Source organism: Triticum aestivum, chromosome 1B (genome assembly GCF_018294505.1).
Source record: "Triticum aestivum cultivar Chinese Spring chromosome 1B, IWGSC CS RefSeq v2.1, whole genome shotgun sequence".
NCBI lineage: Eukaryota > Viridiplantae > Streptophyta > Magnoliopsida > Poales > Poaceae > Triticum > Triticum aestivum.
In genome coordinates, this window is record NC_057795.1 from 619,533,027 (window position 1) to 619,539,199 (window position 6,173).

A 6,173-nucleotide genomic window follows, 5' to 3' on the forward strand; every position below is an offset into this window, starting at 1 on the left:
TAGCAAATGGAACGAATAAATAACGTATAGATTAGAATGTTAACATAGCTGCGCTTGTTGGCGGATTGGTTAGAACAGGTAACCTTCCATTGGGAGTTCGCAGGTTCGAATCCATCTCATAGCGCTCTTTTTTTGCCTTTTAACAGAAAAGGTTGGAAAGTAAAATGGGCCGAGCCCAAGTAGCCGCGCCCTTCAGGCGCCCGTTTGCTCGCGGGCGCATAAGCGCCGAATAGGATCTGCCGCATCCTACCGCATGAAATATTCGGTACTAGAGGATCGATCCTCCCACAAATTCGTTTGGCTGGGGGAACCCACAGCCCACCACCAACCCTTTCCCCGTGAAGATAAGAAAAAGAACAAAAAGCCTGCTGACAACAAACTAAATGGAAAGGCCCATATTTGTGTTTTTTTCTGTCACAAATAAAAAGCCCAGATTTTGCTCAGCTATTAAAAAAATCCACCAGCTTTAAAAAACCAGAAAAATTGCCATTCGAATTTGATCAAACTATTTGCCATTACATTGTTTTTTAACAATGGCAAGGTCTATAAAACACATATTTAATTCCGCAACGAAATATGACAAATCTGCCATAAATATTGCCATGTGAAAAAAACACAAATAGTTGAAAAAAATGTGAAAAAAACACAAAAAATGCCACGACAATAGAAGATAAAAATGCAATGGCAATTTTAATTAAATTTCCATGAAAGTTTAATTAAAATTGTCGTGTTTTGAATGAGAAATTTGCCATGTGTGAGAAAAAACACTGAAAGTTGAAAATAAAGTATGAATAAAGAGAGTTGCCATGACATAATTCTATCAAGAATTGTCGTGTTTTGGTATGATGAATTTATCGTGTGAGAAAAAACACAAAAAAGTTGGAAATTCAAGTATCAGCAAGAATGAAAACAAGAATTGTCATGGCCAAACAAGAATTGTCGTGTTTCGTATGATGAATTTACCGTGTGTGAAAAAACAAAAACAAAAATGAAAATCAAGTATGATCAAGAAAATTGCCGATGCCAGATTCGTATCGGAAACTTGTCATGGCAAAAAAAATCATGTAAACTGAATTTGCCATGATTTGTAAACTAAATTTGCCATGAACCAATAAACTAAATTTTGCCATGATCAATAAACCAAATTAAGGACAGTATAACCGCACCTAAAGCGAGCCCTCTCAACTATTTGGGTTTCTGGCCGTCCGTTTTTATGATCTGAGGGATTTTGGCCGTCTGATCTCGGATCTACAGCCATCTGTCCCGCATGTGTTAAGTAGCGGCCCAGCTGTCCTAACGGGCTTCTGCTCCAGAGGCCGAAACGGAGCCATCTGGTTGACTGGGCCGCTTGTGCCAGCCGAGTAAGGTAACCTGCGTCGAGTGATGTGTTGCCTTGTACGGGGAAAAACCTGTTCCCGAGACACGGCATGAACGAATCTGCCGCCGCTCGATACAGAAAGTGGATCGGTGCCGCGAGCGATACAGAGGAGGGGATCCAATCGATGCGCGCATGACGTGGGCGACGCGTCTTCTAACGGGAGCCAGCCGACCCGCCGAAGGAAATTCAGCAGACGCGCCGGTGCAGTTGGGGATCCAGCGGATGCGCGCGATGCGGGTGACTCAGGGGCCGCTCTATCCAGTCGACGAGGGGACGCAAGCTGGCCGACGCCTCGTCTGATCTAAAACGCTCCGTTGAGACTTGAAAGCTGCAACGATACTTCAGTTTCTGCGTCCATTCATGGCGGGTGATGTGCCGATCCTTTTCGCTGCCGAGGGGTAGTACATCTATATATATTCTTCCTTCCCTATCAATCTCCGCTCACCTTTTCCACTCCGGCAGCACATCTTTCAGCAAGATGCTCGGGTAGGTTTCTCTAAATTTCTTTCACTTCATGTATGATTCAATGTTGCACCAACCAAATACATGCCTGTACATCAGGGCGTTGGTTCCTCCCCTGCAGCACAATATCCATCAGGGCGTTGCTTCACTAGGTTCCTATATATTTTCTTTCCTATTCATGTATGATTCCTTCTTTCACCAAACAAATACATTGTCCTCATATCCTCTCAATCCTAAATTTTTATAGGTGTTGTTCATATTGGCCATGGTCAATCCATCTGGGCAGATCTTGCAGAATGGTACTTGTTTCTGCTACTTCCGAAATTCTTCACCTCATAATATCCAATGGCTTGTGGATAAGTAATTATTTCAATTGTACTGCCAGATCTTATCCTACCATGTTTTTAGACCACTGATTGTTTAGAATATATGTTTCTGTGTTTTTCATATCATGGTGCTACTTTCTGTTGTATGACATTTGCACATAAATTTTCAGACAATCTATTTGGAGTAGAATATAAGAGAATTCATACTATTTTAATTACAGGAGAAATTGATAATGGGTTGTTCATAATCAGACCAAGCTGGCACTATTGATGTATCAGTTCACCAGAAATCTCTTTAAAATGGAATTCTTTGCAGGGGATTGTTAGTTGGTCTATCACTGTTCTCAAGTAGCTGAGGATATATGTTATTTGTGAAAAAAATGAGTTGCTACCATTGTTGAACTACTCTGCTACCATGTCAAGAAATTGGTCTAACTGTTGAAGATATTGTCCATTTTAGGTGCCTGCTCTTCATACATCTCGCACTCTGTTGTCTCATTGTAACGCAGAAAAACCGCTGAAAAGGTATTATTCCAGACACATTCATTTGATCCCCCAACTAATAATTAGATTTCTATTTGTACCTTTACTTTCAAGAAATTAACTTGACCAGCTCTGGCTGAAGCTGAAAATTGATGCCAGTTTTATTAGTGAAACATGCCAAAGCTCATGGCTGGCGATATGCCACAGGTTCAGTTATGTTGCGTGTGGGTGTGCATGTCGCCACATTCAGAGCTTCAAAGAAGCAGCCTCAGGAAGCTATAGCTTGCATGGAAGGAGTCTGGCGCCGTCCGTTTCAAGCCTACCAGTGATCGGATCGCCGGGAGACATTAATTGAGATGTTGAGGATCTGAAAACGTATGGACCAGCAGATCTTCAATTGCAAGGGTATTAGAAAAACAAGAAAACAAAACAACTTAGGCTGCTACCAGGCTAAGGGTGGTGCTGATTATTGACATTAAAAGTAATGAAGATGCACATATTCTGGTTTAGTAGAGACTAGAGAGGTGTCAAGTGTGGTGTTTGCAAGATCTGCAACCTCTCGTGTTGAGAGTTACATCGCACGATTTTAATACTACCTCTTAACCTTGATTAATATACACCTATTTTATTAGCCGCTTTTGGAAGTTGCATACATTTCATCTTATACTTACATTATCAATTATTTGAAAATTTTATCACACTATATGTTCTGTCGCACATTTCCATGCATAGAACAAGTCATATTATCCTAAAAAAAAGGTGTGCTATTTCCTTACTGATATAGGAAGTTAAATTCAATACTGTTACTGGACTCCAAACAACTTGATTGGCATTTTAATTTTCATGTTTCATACCATCATATACGTTGAATACTTTCTACCACTCTATCCAAAGAATAGAGGGGCGTGCTAACCATGTCATCTTGAGCCAATTGTCCTAATTAAAAGCACACACAGTTGAAACCCAAGATCAAACCAAGTATATCCGACCTAATAAGAAAGAAAGAAAGAAAAAAGATTCATCTTTAATTACATTTTTTTAATGAAGGAGACAAGCACGGGCTACAAGAAAGCCAAACCAAGTATATCCGACCTGAACCTCCAAAGAAAAATCGACCTAATAAGAAAGAAAGAAAGAAAGCTCATAACACTACATTCTTGATTGCCTAAAAGATTCTTCTTCAATTACATACCATTATTTTTTTAATGAAGGAGACAAGCGCAAGCTACAAGAAAGCATGATACTTGAAAGCATTCCAAACAAATATATACAAATTACTTTATATCCTTAATAACTAAAGAGACAAAATAGACGGGCGCAACAACGCGCGCCATCAACGATCTAGTTTATATGAAAACATGGCATGGCAGATTTGTATCAAGAAATTGCCGTGCTTCGTATGATGAATTTGCTGTGTGTGTAAAAAACACGAAAATTTGAAAATCAAATATATGAACAAGAAAAATGCCATGGCAGATTCGTATCAAAACTTCCCACAACAAAATTCGTATCAAGAATTGTCGTGTGTGAAAGGATCGATATGGTTGACTAGAGGGGGGGGGGGTCAATAGGCAACTAACAATTTTTAAGCTTTTCTTTAACAATTTAAACCTTGCGACAAAATAGGTTGTCTAGATATGCAACTAAGTGGACAACCTATATGATGCAATGACAACTAGCACACAAGCAAGCAATAGATACAACACAAGTAAGCTTGCAAAAGTAAAGGCACGAAATAACCAAGAGTGGAGCCGGTGAAGACGAGGATGTGTTATCGAAGTTTCTTCCTTTTACGGGGAAGTACGTCTCCGTTAGAGCGGTGTGGAGGCAAATGCTCCCCAAAAAGCCACTAGGGCCACCATAATCTCCTCACGCCCTCACACAATGCGAGATGCCGTGATTCCACTATTGGTGCCCTTGAAGGCGGCGACCAAACCTTTACAAACAAGGTTGGGGCAATCTCCACAAAACTTGGAGGCTCCCAACAACACCACGAAGCTTCACCACAATGGAGTATGGCTTCGAGGTGACCTCAACCGTCTAGGGTGCTCAAACACCCAAGAGTAACAAGATCCGCTAGGGATTAATGGGGGGAATCGAATATCTCTTGGTGGAAGTGTAGATCGGGCCCTTGTCACCCAATCCCGAGCAAATCAACAAGTTTGATTGGCTAGGGAGAGAGATCAGGCCAAAATGGAGCTTAGAGCAACAATGGAGCTTAGAGGTGGAAGAGGCAGTCAACTAGAGGTAGGAGACGCCCCTTTTATAGTCATGGAAAAGATCCAACCGTTGTCCACATGTTCAGCCTGCGACATGCGGTACTACCGCTCTAGGAGCGCGGTACTACCGCAAGGCCACGCGGTACTATCGTGGAGGACCACGGTACTTCCGCGGCAACAGCAGAGGCCGGGACTTGCCTGACTGAGTGCAGTACTACCGCTTGCGCGGTACTACCGCTCCCCCTTGCGGTACTACTGCAAGGCAGGAAAGTCAAAGCCTACGAAGAGCGCGGATGAAATAAAATACATCCGTGCCTACTTCCGCTGAAAATGAAACAGTGCAATAAATCCGACACGGTACTACCGCGCACGAGGCGCGGTACTACCGTTGAGGCGCGGATGTAAAAAATTACATCCGCTCCTACTACCGTGACGCAGCAGTACTAGGTATGAGGGCCACGGTACTACGACTCCAGGGGAGCGGTACTACCGTGGCCTCCCGCGGTACTACCGCGCAGGACGTGCGGTACTACCGTGTGGGCATGGATGTAAGAAATTACATCCGCCCCTACTACCGTACGGGAGCAGCACTAGGCCTGGGAGCCACGGTACTAAGGCTCCAGAGGAGCGGTACTACCGTGACCCCCAGTGGTACTACCGCGGGTGCTTGCGGTACTACCGCTCCATAGAGCAGTACTACCGCAAGTATAGCAGTAGCCGTCAGATTAAGCACTACTAGGATAACGGAGAGACGCTCCAAAGTGCAAAGGAAAGGAAGGACATGTGTACGTGTTGATTCCACCCGAACCTTTCCGATGCGGACCCCCTCTTAATAGTACGGCTCTTCTACGACTCAAATCCACCAAAGAGAAACGTAGAACAACGCCGTCTTCAATAGTCTTCGAGGGGCACCGAATCGTCTCGTGCCTAGTGATGAAGCGTCTGAGAAACTCAAGGCACACGATTAGTCCGCAAAGGCATTGTCATCAACCACCAAAACACTTAAGGGATAAATATGCCCTTACAATCTCCCCCTTTTTGGTGGATTGATGACAATACGGGATTTGCACATAGATGAGATAAAATAGGGCAAAGGCAAACCCCACCTCTCTAGAATATAGACGGGCTCCCCCTAGATGTGTGCAATCTAGTTAGATGCTTTGGACTGCATAGCACACAAGCTAGGATCAACACTCCCCCTATATTTTAGAGACAAAGGCATGATGACTAACATCTAAGCAGAGCATAGCATAAAGGTAGCACAATATATCACGAGCTTGCTAAGATAGATAGAGTGCATATGTC

The 6,173-nt window shown here is 43.1% G+C and overlaps 1 long non-coding RNA gene across 1 annotated transcript; it reads left to right on the forward strand.

Moving 5' to 3' along the window:
• Positions 1–1,438: 1,438 nt before the first annotated feature.
• On the forward strand, positions 1,439–3,254 carry LOC123097252 (uncharacterized). Its single transcript, XR_006446925.1, has 3 exons — positions 1,439–2,139; positions 2,627–2,691; positions 2,857–3,254. It is a non-coding gene; the product is annotated as an uncharacterized lncRNA (long non-coding RNA).
• The last annotated feature ends 2,919 nt before the right edge of the window (positions 3,255–6,173 follow it).